The following is a 17,175-nucleotide window of genomic DNA, read 5'->3' as shown; positions in this document are numbered from 1 at the left end:
ATCGCAGCTCTGTATATCACCCCAAGCACACTACTGATTAGCAGCTTTGAATATGACCCCCATCGACACAACTGATTAGCAGTTCTGTATATGACCCTATCCACACCACTGATTGTTAGCCCTGTATTTGACACCGTCCATACCACTGATTGACAGTTTTGTATATGACCCCACCCAAACCACTGATTGGCAGCTTTCTGTGTACAATCCTCCTGATAAAATACCAATTTTATTTAAACAACAAAACAAAGCCTTGTAAGTGACACATCACTGGAATCAGGATCTTATCCCCTACATCATGCTGCTCTCAGATAACAGCAAAAACCTGCTGACAAATTCCATTTAATTACTAATTTAATAATATTTTTACTAAATATTTGTATGTCCATTGAAATTATTCCTACAAATATAAGATATATATATATATATATATATATACACTGCTCGTATATACACTATATATATATATATATATATATATATATATATATATATATACAGTGCCTACAAGTAGTATTCAACCCCCTGCAGATTTAGCAGGTTTACACATTCGGAATTAACTTGGCATTGTGACATTTGGACTGTAGATCAGCCTGGAAGTGTGAAATGCACTGCAGCAAAAAAGAATGTTATTTCTTTTTTTATTTTTTTCTTTAAATTGTGAAAAGTTCATTCAGAGGGTCATTTATTATTCAACCCCTCAAACCACAAGAATTCTGTTTGGTTCCCCTAAAATATTAAGAAGTATTTCAGGCACAAAGAACAATGAGCTTCACATGTTTGGATTAATTATCTCTTTTTCCAGCCTTTTCTGACTAATTAAGACCCTCCCCAAACTTGTGAACAGCACTCATACTTGGTCAACATGGGAAAGACAAATGAGCATTCCAAGGCCATCAGAGACAAGATCGTGGAGGGTCACAAGGCTGGCAAGGGGTACAAAACCCTTTCCAAGGAGTTGGGCCTACCTGTCTCCAATGTTGGGAGCATCATCCGGAAGTGGAAGGCTTATGGAACTACTGTTAGCCTTCCACGGCCTGGACAGCCTTTGAAAGTTTCCACCCGTGCCAAGGCCAGGCTTGTCCGAAGAGTCAAGGCTAACTCAAGGACAACAAGGAAGGAGCTCCGGGAAGATCTCATGGCAGTGGGGACATTGGTTTCAGTCAATACCATAAGTAACGTACTCCACCGCAATGGTCTCCGTTCCAGACGAGCCCATAAGGTACCTTTACTTTCAAAGCGTCATGTCAAGGCTCATCGACAGTTTGCTCATGATCACTTGGAGGACTCTGAGACAGACTGGTTCAAGGTTCTCTGGTCTGATGAGACCAAGATTGAGATCTTTGGTGCCAACCACACACGTGACGTTTGGAGACTGGATGGCACTGCATACGACCCCAAGAATACCATCCCTACAGTCAAGCATGGTGATGGCAGCATCATGCTGTGGGGCTGTTTCTCAGCCAAGGGGCCTGGCCATCTGGTCCGCATCCATGGGAAGATGGATAGCACAGCCTACCTGGAGATTTTGGCCAAGAACCTCCGCTCCTCCATCAAGGATCTTAAGATGGGTCGTCATTTCATCTTCCAACAAGACAACGACCCAAAGCACACAGCCAAGAAAACCAAGGCCTGGTTCAAGAGGGAAAAAATCAAGGTGTTGCAGTGGCCTAGTCAGTTTCCTGACCTTAACCCAATTGAAAACTTGTGGAAGGAGCTCAAGATTAAAGTCCACATGAGACACCCAAAGAACCTAGATAACTTGGAGAAGATCTGCATGGAGGAGTGGGCCAAGATAACTCCAGAGACCTGTGCCGGCCTGATCAGGTCTTATAAAAGACGATTATTAGCTGTAATTGCAAACAAGGGTTATTCCACAAAATATTAAACCTAGGGGTTGAATAATAATTGACCCACACTTTTATGTTGAAAATTTATTAAAATTTAACTGAGCAACATAACTTGTTGGTTTGTAAGATTTATGCATCTATTAATAAATCCTGCTCTTGTTTGAAGTTTGCAGGCTCTAACTTATTTGCATCTTATCAAACCTGCTAAATCTGCAGGGGGTTGAAGACTACTTGTAGGCACTGTATATATACTGTATATACATACACACTACAGTTCAAAAGTTTAGGGTCACTTAGATATTTTCTTATTTGTGAAAGAAAAGCCCTTTTTTATTTTCAATTAAGGTAACATTAAATTAAGCAGAAATCCACTCTATACATTGTTAATGTGGTAAATGACTATTCTAGCTGCAAATGTCTGGTTTTTTTAATGCAATATCTACATAGGTGTATAGAGGCCCATTTCCAACAACCACTACTCCAATGTTCTAATGGTACATTGTGTTTACTAGCTGTGTTAGAAGGCTAATGGATGTTTAGAAATCCTTTTAAAACCCTTGTGCAAGTATGTTAACACAGCTAAAAACAGTTTTGCTGATTAGAGAAGCTATAAAACTGACCTTCCTTTGATCTAGTTGAGAATCTGGAGCATTACATTTGTTGGTTCCATTAAACTCTCAAAATGGCCAGAAACAGAGAACATTTATGTGACACTCAACAGTCTATTCTTGTTCTTAGAAATTAAGGATATTCCATGCGAGAAATTGCCAAGAAACTGAAGATTTCCTACAACGGTGTGTACTACTCCCTTCAGAGGAGAGCACAAACAGGCTCTAACCAGAGTAGGAAGAGAAGTGGGAGGCCGCGCTGCACAACTGAGCAACAAGACAAGTACATTAGAGTCTCTAGTTTGAGAAATCGACGCCTCACAGGTCCTCAACTGGCAGCTTCATTAAATAGTACCCGCAAAATGCCAGTGTCAACGTCTACAGTGAAGAAGCGACTCAGAGAAGCTGGCCTTCAGGGCAGAGTGGCAAAGAAAAAGCCATATCTGAGACTGGCTAATAAAACGAAAAGATTAATATGGGAAAAGAAACACAGACATTGGACAGAGGAAGATTGAAAAAAGTGTTGTGGACAGGCGAATCAAAGTTTGAGGTGTTTGAATCACATACAAGACCATTTGTGAGATGCAGAACTACTGAAAAGATGCTGGAAGAGTGCCTGACGCCTTCTGTCAAGCATGGTGGAGGTAATGTGATGGTCTGGGGTTGCTTTGGTGCAGGTAAAGTGGGAGATTTGTACAAGGTAAAAGGGATTTTGAATAAGGAAGGCTATCACTCCATTTTGCAACGCCATGTCATACCCTGTGGACAGCGCTTGATTGGAGCCAATTTCATCCTACAACAATGACCCAAAGCACACCTCCAAATTATGCATAAACTATTTAGGGAAGAAGCAGCTGGTATTCTATCTGTAATGGAGTGGCAGCCCAGTCACCAGATCTCAACCCTATAGAGCTGTTGTGGGAGCGAGCAGCTTGACCGCAAGGTACGTAAAAAGTGCCCATCAAGCCAATCCAACTTGTAGTAGGGGGGAAGCATGGGGGGAAATATCTCCAGATTACCCCCGCAAATTAACAGCTAGAATGCCAAAGGTCTGCAAAGCTGGAATTGCTGCAAAGGAGCATTCTGTGCCGAAAGCAAAGAGCAAAGTGTGAAGAGAAAATCATTATTTCAAGTGAAAATCATTATTTCTAACCTCGTCAATATCTGGACGATATTTACTATTCATTATGCAACTCATCTGATAAATAAAAGTATGATTTTTCATGGAAAAGACAAAATTGTCTGGTGACCCCAAACTTTTGAACTGTAATATATACAGTGTGTCCATTCATATCCTGTCCACCGCCATTAACTTGAGAACGGCGGCAGCTATAGGCATAGAAGTGGTGTCTAGGTATAGTAAAGTATCCATGCGCTACGCAATGAAACCACCTATAGCACCACCTGGTGGAAAACAACTGAGTTAGCATTTTTATCTCGAAAACGAAAAGAGATAGAGAAAAAAGTGAATTAAAAAATTGTAGGGCATCATCAACTGAATATGAATCGACACCTTGCATACAGAAATGCTATGATTAGAACGTGTAAACCTCACAAGGCTGCGGACGTGAAGCGATATCTCATGGAGACCTTCCTACAAGTCATTAGGTATGATGGCTGCGTGAAGTGGCCTCCATGCTCACCTGACCTGACCCCATTGGATTTCTTTCTGTGAGATCACATCAAACAGCCGGTGTATGCGACCCCTCCACCAACATTGCAACTTTGTAATTCACTTTTTTCTCTATCTCGTTCCGTTTTCGAGATAAAATGCTAACATCGTTGTTTTCCACCAGGTGGCGCTATAGGTGGTTTCATTGCGTAGCGCATGGCTACTTTACTATACCTAGACACCACTTCTATGCCTATAGCTGCCGCCGTTCTCAAGTTAGTGGCGGTGGACAGGATATGGGTGGACACACTGTATATATATTTCAGCAAGCGGCTGCAGCGTCCCTTCTAAAGATTCTGTGTTTACATTTTTTTATATGTCATTCTGACATTTTAATTAAACATTGACTAATAAAGATTTCCATTTTTCGATTCATGTACAATTTTAAAGTGCAATTTTTTGGGGATAAAAAGAGAACGGGTATGGCTTAGATATTGAGAAAGAGCTAGTCAGCCAGGCCCCTTCACACCTAGCACCGGTCACCTGTCAAAACTGAAATTGCTCTGCTATGTTGTGCACAGATCGATAAAGGACCTGACACCTTCCTGATGGATAAGATTTGAGGCATTTTTGGATACAAACTGATAGTAGAAAGTTCAACATATTTCGTTTTTGGCAATGAACTATGTAACTATGTAACAGATTATTATAATAATAAACATTCAACGTAAAAAATATATAAAGTAGAAAATTAGAACAACGTTCAGTCAATAAATATGTCTAGACACAATGTCAGTAAATGAATAACAGCACAGATTTAACAAAGAAAAGTTAAAGGTGCTTTACATGCTGCGATATCGCTAACGATATATCGTCGGGGTTACGTCGTTAGTTACGCACATCCGGCGCCGGTAGTGACATCGCAGCGTGTGACACGTACGAGCGACCTTCTACGATCGCAAAAGTGGTAAAAATCGTTGGTGTTGGAGAGGTCGTCCAAAAAACAAATATCGTTGTCTGGTGAGTAGCGATGTTGTTTGTCGTTCCTGCGGCACCACACATCGCTATGTGTGACACTGCAGGAACGAGGAACATCTCCTTACCTGCGTCCACCGGAAAAGAAGGAAGGAAGGAGGTGGGCGGGATGTTACGTCCCGCTCATCTCCGCCCCTCCGCTTCTATTTGCCGGCCGCTTAGTGACGCCGTAGTGACTTCGCTATGACGCTGAACGCACCTCACCCTTGAGGGAGGGATTGTTCGACGGTCATAGCGACGTCGCTGACAAGGTATGTGCGTGTGACGCGGAGATGAGCGGGACGTAAACATCCTGCCCACCTCCTTCCTTCCTCATTGCAGGCGGGGACGCAGGTAGGAGAAGTTCCTCGCTCCTGCGGCTTCATACACAGCGATGTGTGCTGCCGCAGGAACGAGGAACAACATCGTACCTGTCGCTGCAGCGACATTATGGAAATGTCCGACACTACACCGATCATACAATTTCGACGCTTTTGCGCTCGTTAATTGTAGTATAAAGGATTCACATACTCCGATATCGACGCCGACACCGGATGTGCGTCACTTTCGATTTGACCCCACCGACATCGCACCTACGATGTCGTAGTGTGCAAAGTACCCCTAAGAATCTATTCACATTACAGTTAATTTGAAACTTTTTTCTCCCCCCCAAAAAATGTGTCCCAAAACTAAACCAAAGTTACATTGTCGTTTTGCAATTGAGCAACACTATCCAGCGCCCAAGCAATTCCTCTTAGGCCCCTTTCACACAACAGTTTTTTGCCATCAGTCACAATCCATTTTCTTGACGGATCGATGGACCTGTCGCAGATTGTAGCAAAACTGATGTGACGGATCTGTTTTTCGACGGATGCGACTAGCTAGGGCCTAAATAATACTGGAGCATGAGCAGTTAAAAAGAACGGAATCCGTCACCGAATTCCGTCATTTGATGGATGATGACGGATCCTGCGCCCATAGGGTTCCATTCTACCAAACTATGGACGGCGACGGATCCGTCATTTGATGGATGATGACGGATCCTGCGCCCATAGGCTTCCATTCTACCAAACGACAGACGGCGACTGATCCGTCATTTGATGTATGTCGACGCAACCTGCGCCCATACGCTTCCATTCTACCAAACTATGGACGGCAACGGATTCGTCATTTGATGGATGATGACTGATCTACCAAACGACAGACGGCGATTGATCCGTCGCTGTCCGTTTTTTCGACGCACACAAAAAGCGTTACAGTGGACGTCGTCTCCATCTGACAGACAAACATTTTTCAATGGATCCGTGAGGACATCCGTTGCAATCCGTCGCTAATACAAGTCAATGAGAAAAAAACGATCCAGCGGCATCAGGCACTGGATCCGTTTTTTTCAAAATTCGCTGGATTGTGACTGATGGCAAAAAACTGATGTGTGAAAGGGATGGTGTAGATGTATATGTGTGTGCGTGTCTCTGTGTGTGTGTTCAGCATGTGATGTCAGTGTGCTATCCATGTAACATCCGCATAGCACACGACAGCATGAATTTGTATACTTACCTGTCCATGGTGCTGTTGTGTCTGGTGCTGCTGATGCTTTCGGTCCTCAGTGCAGTGAATATGCAATGAGCATAATGAGCGGGGTTAGAAGCAGGAGACAGCAGCAGCAGAGACAGCAGCGCTGGAGACAGGTAAGTATAGAAAAGCATTTTGTTTCTCAAACACGTGGTTTTTTTCGGTATGTGTCACACTGATGTCACACGGATCACATCAGTGTGCGGTTCGTGTAACACCCATGCTGCCGGAGAAAAACAGACATGTTGCCACGTGGGGCACACGGATGCATGTCTGCGCAGACCCATTGATTTTAGTGGGTCTACGTGTGCCCATGATCCGGTATGTGTGAAAATGGATGTCACACTTATCGGACACACGAATGTGTGAAGGGGACCTTAGGGAAATCTGGAGGAAATGTCAGGTTTAGTTATGGAAACCTCCATTTATCAAGAGTCAAGAGAAAACGTGAGAAAAGAGCCGAAAAAGTTGATTTTCACTTTTGACTCCTGGCTATATTGACTCTCTACATTGCCTCCTGTTGCTTTTTTTAACTCTTTGAGGGTCGTCTTATTTATTATGCAGCACATTCATCTCACTTTCAGGAAAGATTTTGTCCCATTTTAATGGAAATGTATTCTGACCTGTTCCTGTGGTCACATTACACAGGACTCCCCTCTCCTTATGGGGCCGTTTCCAACTTCTTCCAACTTCCTAAATGTTTTATTTGGTGGAGAGAGGTGTTCACTCATCTCCTGACTAGAGAAACTGTCTCCAGATGTTTAGGGAGCAGATGTTAACCTGGAAAATGGGGCAAGCAACAATGTAAACACTATGCACTCCCGTTTCCTAGGGGCCGAGATGCAAAAATTTAGACTGAAGCCAAATTTGATATCCAGGAATAGTGACAAGTTAGAGAGAATTAGTAACCAATTCATTCCAATGAAGTGTAAAAAAAACCAAAACAATTCATTGGATTTTTTTTTTATAATTCATTCTTCTGTTATTCCTCTGGGAAAAATGAACAAACTGATGAATGGACGATGCAGTTTCCTTTGTCAGCAGAGGTACACGATCCCGGTATTGGCACCACTGGGTTCACAGTGATAATTAGTCAAGCATCAGATTGGGAGTCACATAGTCTCGCACAGGTGCAGATAAAAGATTACAAGTACAACGCATTTCGGGCTGAAAGGTCTTCTTCAGGTACAATAAAAAGCACTTTTTATATTGTCTGAAGAAGACTTTACTGAGGACACGTGATGCACTTGTGTTTTATATTTTAATAAAAAAATCTTTTGTCCACACCTGTGCGAGACTTCGTGACTCCCAACGATGGTTGATGAATTATCACTGTTAACCCAGTGGCGCCAATACTGGGGAATGTATAGTTTTCCCTTTCTGTTTGGACCCCTTTGCAGGAGTACACTACAGCCCACCGAACTAGAGGCCACCCTGTTATCCAGGGTTTGGGGATGTTCCCATGATATGTCTTGATTTTCTTACTATGAGGTGAGTGCAATACAATTCTTTCACCCACCAGTTATAATCTATTGCTCATCTCAGACCTTCTCGCATCTTTTTCCCTTTTTCTAAGGGGAATTTTCCAGCTCTACTATTATTTGTCCGCAGAGTGGGAGGTTGCATAGTCTGACATTGTCTAGTCCATGCAAGCTGTGTAGGCATTGTATGATGAGAAAATACCAGAACCTAGCCATAGACAGTGCCACCCCAGACTATAGGCTGTGACTGGTAGTGCAGCAAAAACACATTTTCCTTCAATTATGACTGATAGTGGGTCCAACCAATGTAAAGAATGGTCAATCTGCACACCTATTGTATAAGACAATATAATTCTCTGCTCAGCGATGCCTTCAATCACCCACTGTGTGAAAGATTGGTAGCACCTAATGAGCACGGTGGCTCCTATGGATCATTGGGGGTCATGTAAGTCTGTCCTAAAGTGACCAAGAACATTTTAATAAGACCCTCATCTGTCTTGACATGCCTATTTCAGTAAATGCTTGTATAAGCCACGAATTAACTATTCTGGAATATTTTGTCCTACAAAAGGTGCATTTTGCTGTCCCTCTCTTATTCCTCCTGGCAATATTTCAATAAATTGACATCTTGGTATTACCAATCCCCTTGTCAATGCGGTGTGTGTGTCAAGTCAGTGTTGTCAGTGTCCGACTGGGTAAATAGGAACATAGTTGTCAATTTATTCAAAGATTTCCAGGAGGAATAATAGAGGAACTGTACAAATGCTCCAGATTTGTACGAGAAACACAAAATACAAGCTTAACATGCTTCAAATGCCTCTATTAAGGGTGCAGACAATAATACATATGTAGATTTATTATAGGTAGGGAACTTTCTGGCAACACTCAGGAACAAAATCAGTAAAAACAGCAAGAAAAATAAGTTGGCAGCGAGAAAAAAGTTTACATTCAATCATATAGGATTGCACGTATTATAGCAATAGTAAAAGCGACCATGAAATTCTGGCATCTGACCAGCAGAAAGCTGGAATATTTGTAATACTAAACTATTAAAAGTAGATTAAATGACACATACATCTACATACACACACACACACACACACACACATATATTTGTGTATATATATATATATATATATATATATATATATATATATGCACAGAGACATTCACGTGTACTCAAACACATACATTTATGGCCAAAAAGTACCATTTAAATTGCCCCCCAGCCCTAACGTCTCATCAGCATTGACTTGAATGGGGTTCAATGTTCGGGGTCAATTTTGCTCAACGAACCAAATTTTTCTTCTCTGTGCTAGTTTGACGAACCCGAATATCCACAAGTTCACCCATCACTAAACGGCATCTTTGAAAATGTAACAGAAAATGAAGAATATATACCGGAGGATTATTGCAATTACACATGTTTTGTTTTATGCACGATTATTTCCTTTGTGTGTATTTGAACAACACAAAAAAAAACCCAGAGAAGTAAAGGTAAATTGGACACAAGTTCACACAAAATCCCCAAAATATTCTGGCCAAAATTGTTGCCACCTTTATAAAATTGTGTGTAAACAACTTTGTTTCAAGTATGTGATGCTCGTTCAAGAAACAGGTGTGGGCAATAAGAAAATCAGACCTGAAACCAGATAACAAGGGGCGAAGTTGATTCAATTTTTGTGTCTTGTGTGTCTGTATGTGTTACATTAAGCATGGAGAACAGAAAAAGAAGAGAACTGTCTGAAGACTTGAGAACTAAAAGTGTTGAAAAAAATCAACAATCTCAGGGTTACAGGTCCATCTTCAGAGATCTTGATGTTTCTTTGTCCAATGTGTGCAAAATAATCAAGAAGTTTACAACCTATGGCACTGTAGCTAATCTCCCTGGATGTGGACAGCAGAGAAAAATTGATGAAATGTTGCACCACAGGATAGTCCAGATGGTGGATAAGCCACCCCAATTAAGCGCCAAAGAGATTCAAGCTGTCCTGCAGGCGCAGGGTGCATCAATGTCAGCACGAACTGTCTGTCCACATTTGAATGAAATTAAACACTATGGCTAGAGACCCAGGAGGACTCCACTGCTGACACAGACATAAAAAAAATCTAGACTGCAGTTTGCCAAAATGTACGTGAGTAACCAAAATTCTTCTGGGAAAGTGTCCTTTAAAAAGATGGGACCAAGATAAAGCATTTTAGTAAAGCACATCATTCTACTGGTTACCGAAAACAGAATGAGGCCTACAAAGCAAAGAACACAGTACCTACAGTCAGGTATGGTGGAGGTTCAGAGTTTGGAGTTGTTTTGTTGCCTCTTGCATTGGTTATGCTGACTGTGTGCAAGATATAATGAAATAAGGTTTTGGATTGCAAAGTAGTGCCCAGTGTCAGAAAGCTGAATTTGCCTCCTGAGTAGTAATGGGCAGACACGTGAAAGTTCGGGTTTGCTGGGTTCAGCTGGACTTTAGTAACAAGTTTGGTTTGGGACCCGTAATAAGGGCTAGGGGACTGCAAAAGGAAGCAAACTGAAAAAAATTTACATCGGCTCTCGCCTATTTTTGATAACCACTGCAAGTAAAGCAGACAGCTGAAGGCTGCAACTCTCAGATCAGGGGTGGACATATCATTAGTGCAACCTGTTCAGCCTCATAGGGCAAAAGAGGTAAGGAGGTCCATTTTTACTTTTGCATTTAGAATTGGGTATTTTAAAGATTCTTGGACCAAAAAGGGCCCATATAGTGTTCTTCACAAGGCCATTTTCTGTCTGTTTGCACCAGTGCCTCACTGACTGCTTTACCTTGACTGGTTATCAAAAGTAAAGAGGGAAGTAAAGAGGGAAATTCTGGGCTGCCGCTGACTGGCAGTGAGCTATGGAACCTGCATAGGAATTGATGGACGTTGAGGGACATTACACCATTGGATTACATAGGAACCTTAAGGATTTATTTTTAATTAATAAATTGGTGAACGTGGGAGTGTGAGGGAGTATATTCAAATATACTATTTTTTCTCAGTGTGTGTGTGTGTTTTTTTTTTTTAAAATGTACACTTAATGGGATAATATTGTGGGTGTCTAATAGATGCATCTCCATTACTAAACATTGGGCTTGATGCCAGCTGTTTGTTCACAGCTGACATCAACCCCACAAGTATTACCCCAATTGCCACCACACTTGGGAAATTGGGAAGAGCTGGGCAAAGCGCCAGAACTGGTGCATCTAATGGTTGTGTCACTGTGTCACTTCTGAGGCACTGCATGCTGCTATATTTTAGGCTGGGAAGTGCCAAAAACCATGAACCTTCCCAGACTGATAATACCAGCCCCCAGCTGTCTGCTTTACCTTGCCTGGTTATCAAAAATGGGGCAGAGTCCACACCATTTTTTTTAATTATTTATTCAAATAATTAAAAAAAAAAAAAGAGTGGAATTGCCTTGATTTTTTAATAACCAGCCATGGTAAAGCAGACAGCTGAGGGTTGCAGTTGTCTGCTTTACCTGTGCTGGTTATTAAATTAGGAAGGAACCCACATCATTTTTTTTCTTTATTGTTCACAGCAGAATACAGCCATCTTCCACATGCAATAAAGCTTGTTGATTGACTGCATTGCAGCCTTTTAACGAAAATCATAAGCCGCCGAACTCTGGACTCAAACACATACTTTTTTTTAAAAGTCTGTTTAAGTCAAAGACCCCAACACCAGGTGTCCAGTACAAACCGCGAACTTTACCGTTCGGGTTCTCTCATCCCTAGCCCTAAGTCTGGGGTCTTCCAGCAAGACAACGACCCCAAACATACTTAAGTAGCACCAGAAATGGATGGAAACAAAGCGCTAGAGAGTTCTAAAAAGGCAGAAATGGGTTCGGATCTAAATCCCATTGACACCTGTGGAGAGATCTTACAATTGCAGTTGGGAGAAGAGAAGACGCCTTCAAATATGAGACCTGGAGCAGATTATAAAGAAGAGTCCAAAATTCCAGGTGAGAGGAAGAATCTTGTGGACGGGTATAGGAGGCGATTAATTTCAGTTTTTTATTCAAAGGGCGTGCAACCAAATATTAAGGTGAGGGTGCTAACTATTTTGTCCAGCCCATTTTTGGAGTTTTGTGTAAAATTACGTCCAATTTACCTTTTATCTCAGTTTCTTTTTGTGTTGTTCCAATACACACAAAGGAAATACCGTAAATGTGTGTAACAAAATATGTGTAATTGCAATCATTTTTTGTAAGAAACACTTAATATTCTGGAACAATTTCAAAGAGGGCAACCCTTTTGACTGTACATGTACATACACACATGTACACATACATATATACGTGCACACATAGATGTACACATAAATACAAGTACAAATGCATACTTAAACACACATACAGTTAGGTCCAGAAATATTTGGACAGTGACACAAGTTTTGTTATTTTAGCTGTTTACAAAAACATGTTCAGAAATACAATTATATCTATAATATGGGCTGAAAGTGCACACTCCCAGCTGCAATATGAGAGTTTTCACATCCAAATCGGAGAAAGGGTTTATGAATCATAGCTCTGTAATGCATAGCCTCCTCTTTTTCAAGGGACCAAAAGTAATTGGACAAGGGACTCTAAGGGCTGCAATTAACTCTGAAGGCGTCTCCCTCGTTAACCTGTAATCAATGAAGTAGTTAAAAGGTCTGGGGTTGATTACAGGTGTGTGTTTTTGCATTTGGAAGCTGTTGCTGTGACCAGACAACATGCGGTCTAAGGAACTCTCAATTGAGGTGAAGCAGAACATCCTGGGGCTGAAAAAAAAGAAAAAATCCATCAGAGAGATAGCAGACATGCTTGGAGTAGCAAAATCAACAGTCGGGTACATTCTGAGAAAAAAGGAATTGACTGGTGAGCTTGGGAACTCAAAAAGGCCTGGGCGTCCACGGATGACAACAGTGGTGGATGATCGCCGCATACTTTCTTTGGTGAAGAAGAACCCGTTCACAACATCAACTGAAGTCCAGAACACTCTCAGTGAAGTAGATGTATCTGTCTCTAAGTCAACAGTAAAGAGAAGACTCCATGAAAGTAAATACAAAGGGTTCACATCTAGATGCAAACCATTCATCAATTCCAAAAATAGACAGGCCAGAGTTAAATTTGCTGAAAAACACCTCATGAAGCCAGCTTAGTTCTGGAAAAGTATTCTATGGACAGATGAGACAAAGATCAACCTGTAGCAGAATGATGGGAAGAAAAAAGTTTGGAGAAGAAAGGGAATGGCACATGATCCAAGGCACACCACATCCTCTGTAAAACATGGTGGAGGCAACGTGATGGCATGGGCATGCATGGCTTTCAATGACACTGGGTCACTTGTGTTTATTGATGACATAACAGCAGACAAGAGTAGCCGGATGAATTCTGAAGTGTACCGGGATATACTTTCAGCCCAGATTCAGCCAAATGCCGCAAAGTTGATCGGTCGGCGCTTCATAGTACAGATGGACAATGACCCCAAGCATACAGCCAAAGCTACCCAGGAGTTCATGAGTGCAAAAAAGTGGAACATTCTGCAATGGCCAAGTCAATCACCAGATCTTAACCCAATTGAGCATGCATTTCACTTGCTCAAATCCAGACTTAAGACGGAAAGACCCACAAACAAGCAAGACCTGAAGGCTGCGGCTGTAAAGGCCTGGCAAAGCATTAAGAAGGAGGAAACCCAGCGTTTGGTGATGTCCATGGGTTCCAGACTTAAGGCAGTGATTGCCTCCAAAAAATTCGCAACAAAATATTGAAAATAAAAATATTTTGTTTGGGTTTGGTTTATTTGTCCAATTACTTTTGACCTCCTAAAATGTGGAGTGTTTGTAAAGAAATGTGACAATTCCTACAATTTCTATCAGATATTTTTGTTCAAACCTTCAAATTAAACGTTACAATCTGCACTTGAATTCTGTTGTAGAGGTTTCATTTCAAATCCAATGTGGTGGCATGCAGAGCCCAACTCGCGAAAATTGTGTCACTGTCCAAATATTTCTGGACCTAACTGTATATGTACACAAACATACACTACAGTTCAAAAGTTTGGGGTCGCCCAGACAATTTTATCTTTTCCATGAAAAATAAAAGGTTAGAAATAATGATTTTTACTTGAAATAATGATTTTCTCTTCACACTTTGCTTTCGGCACACAATGCTCTTTTGCAGCAATTCCAGCTTTGCAGACCTTTGACATTCTAGCTGTTAATTTGCGGAGGTAATCTGGAGATGTGACGCCCTGGACTAGCCAGGTAGTCACAGATAGGCCCCGCATAACACCTGTCCCCCTAACAAGGTAACAGCAGCCAACCACATTAAAACCTAGTCACCTCCCTCAGAGCTTAATGGTCACACCAGGGGGCGTAGCCAGGCGGTTGGCCACGCCCACTGAGGAGTCCAGAGGGCCTGAGGCAGGAGAAACAGTCAGTTGGTAGTTGTCAGTTGGCAGTTTGTAGTGTTGATGAGTAGAGTGCAGCAGGCCTGTGGTGACAGGTCTGCAGCGAAAAACTGACAGGTGTGATGGTCGTAGCCCGCATACCTTGGCTAGAAGGCAGGCGGTGCCCTGGCCTGCAGGAGCCGGGAAGACAGCCAGGTGGAACCGTAAGGGACCGGGACACGGTAGTGGCCCGCCGGTACCGAACCGGGGAACCAACTGGAAACCGGAGCACCAGGGGGGTACTCAGACCCAGAACGAGGCCCAGAAGCCACTGCACCACATCGAATTTACTGATTGAGGTCTGGACCTTAGGTCCTTTCCCATCCCAAGTCCCGACAGAAAGCAACAGCCCACCGAGGCGGATAGAAAGCCACCGCACAGGCAAAGAGATTCCACGGGCCAGCGCCTGCGGGCAAACGGACTCCACCGACACATACACAGCTGGGGAGTGGACTCCCGTTGCTGAGGCACAGGCAGTCTACACAAACATAACAAGGTGCAGGAGAAAGGCCAAGACCACCAACCCGGGTGGGGGACAAGACGCAGCCGACTGCGGGCACCGACCACCATCAACTTTGTTTACCAGAGACTTGTGTGTGTCAATAATCGTGAGTACAACAGTGCCATCCGGCCATGCACCACCCTGCACCGCCCAACCACTACTCTCCCCAAGCAGGTCCCGGGGCCATCATCCCTGCCCACGGAGGGGTTAACATCTTGCTGCACGACCATCTCCCCCGGGCGCCCCCGTAACTGCAGCGGTGGTGTCTACACCTTCACCACGTCCCGTGGGTGGCGTCACAAACTCAATCACGGCTCCGGCCGTACACCTACCTAACCACCCCCATCGAGATCGCCAGCAACCCCTTGCAGAGCGACGTGACCCCCGGGTCCAGAGGTGCTCGAGCCACCCACCAAACGAGCCCGGACCCGAGTAGCTCAGCTGCAGCCGAGCGCGGGGTGCGGTACAGAGATATTTCCCCCCATGCTTCCCCCCTCCCACAAGTTGGATTGGCTTGATGGGCACTTATTGCACCATATGGTCAAGCTGCTCCCACAAGAGCTCCATAGGGTTGAGATCTGGTGACTGGGCTGCCACTCCATTACAGATAGAATACCAGCTGCTGCTTCTTCCCTAAATAGTTCATACATAATTTGGAGGTGTGCTTTGGGTCATTGTTCAGTTGTAGGATGAAATTGACCCCAATCAAGCGCTGTCCACTGGGTATTGTATAGTGTTGCAAAATAGAGTGATAGCTTTCCTTATTCAAAATCCCTTTTACCTTGTACAAATCTCCCACTTTACCTGCACCAAAGCAACCCCAGACCATCACATTACCTCCACCATGCTTGACAGATGGCGTCAGGCACTCTTCCAGCATCTTTTCAGTAGTTCTGTGTCTCGCAAATGTTTTTCTGTGTGATCCAAACACCTCAAACTTCGATTCATCTGTCCATAACACTTTTTTCCAATCTTCCTCTGTCCAATGTCTGTGTTCTTTTGCCCATATTAATATTTTCCTTATATTAGCCAGTCTCAGATATGGCTTTTTCTTTGCCACTCTGCCCTGAAGGCCAGCATCCTGAGGTCGCCTCTTCACTGTAGACGTTGACACTGGTGTTTTGCGGGTACTATTTAATGAAGCTGCCAGTTGAGGACCTGTGAGGTGTCGATTTCTCACACTAGAGACTCTAATGTCCTTGTCTTGTTGCTCAGTTGTGCAGCGCGGCTCCCACTTCTCTTTCTACTCTGGTTAGAGCCTGTTTGTGCTCTCTTCTGAAGGGAGTAGTACACCCTGTTGTAAGAAATCTTCAGTTTCTTGGCAATTTCTCGCATGGAATATCCTTCATTTCTAAGAACAAGAATAGACTGTTGACTTTCACATGGAAGTTCTCTTTTTCTGGCCATTTTGAGAGTTTAATGGAACCAACAAATGTAATACTCCAGATTCTCAACTAGCTCAAAGGAAGGTCAGTTTTATAGCTTCTCTAATCAGCAAAATTGTTTTCAGCTGTGCTAATGTCGCGGGCGGAGGAGGGGACGCTGCGCTCTCCCACTGCTCGGGTCCGGCTGCCGCTGCTGCTGCGGCTGCTGCTGCTCGGTGGTGGCTCGAGAGGTGGGCCGGATCCCGGGGACTCGAGCAGCGCTTCTCGCCCGTGAGTGAAAAGGGGATGGATTTTTGATTGTGGGGGTTTTTGATTATTGTCCGTGACGCCACCCACGGTTGTGGCGATATTAGTGACACCACCGCTGCTCTGGATGGGAATCCCGGGAGCGGTGACAGGGAGCAGCTTTGTTGTTAGTTCTCCCCTCTGTGGGTAGGGGGTTGGTTGTCCCGGGGCCCGGTGATGGGGTAGGGATGGATGGCAGGCGGGTTACGGGGCCTGGTGAGGTGCAGGGTCGCAGGGGCAGCGCTGTGCCGCACGGCACGGTGGTACTCACTCAGCCAATGACGAGGACACAGTTCTCGGTAAAACACTCGGCTGGATGGACGGGTCCCACAGACGGTGTTGTTTCTCCCGGCAGGTTGATGGTGACTGCCTTTCCCTGCACCTATGAACGGTTGATGGTTCCGATGGGTTCCC

The sequence above is a fragment of the Anomaloglossus baeobatrachus genome, chromosome 6 (genome assembly GCF_048569485.1).
Source record: "Anomaloglossus baeobatrachus isolate aAnoBae1 chromosome 6, aAnoBae1.hap1, whole genome shotgun sequence".
NCBI classification, from domain to species: domain Eukaryota; kingdom Metazoa; phylum Chordata; class Amphibia; order Anura; family Aromobatidae; genus Anomaloglossus; species Anomaloglossus baeobatrachus.
Note: the sequence above shows the minus strand (reverse complement) of the source record.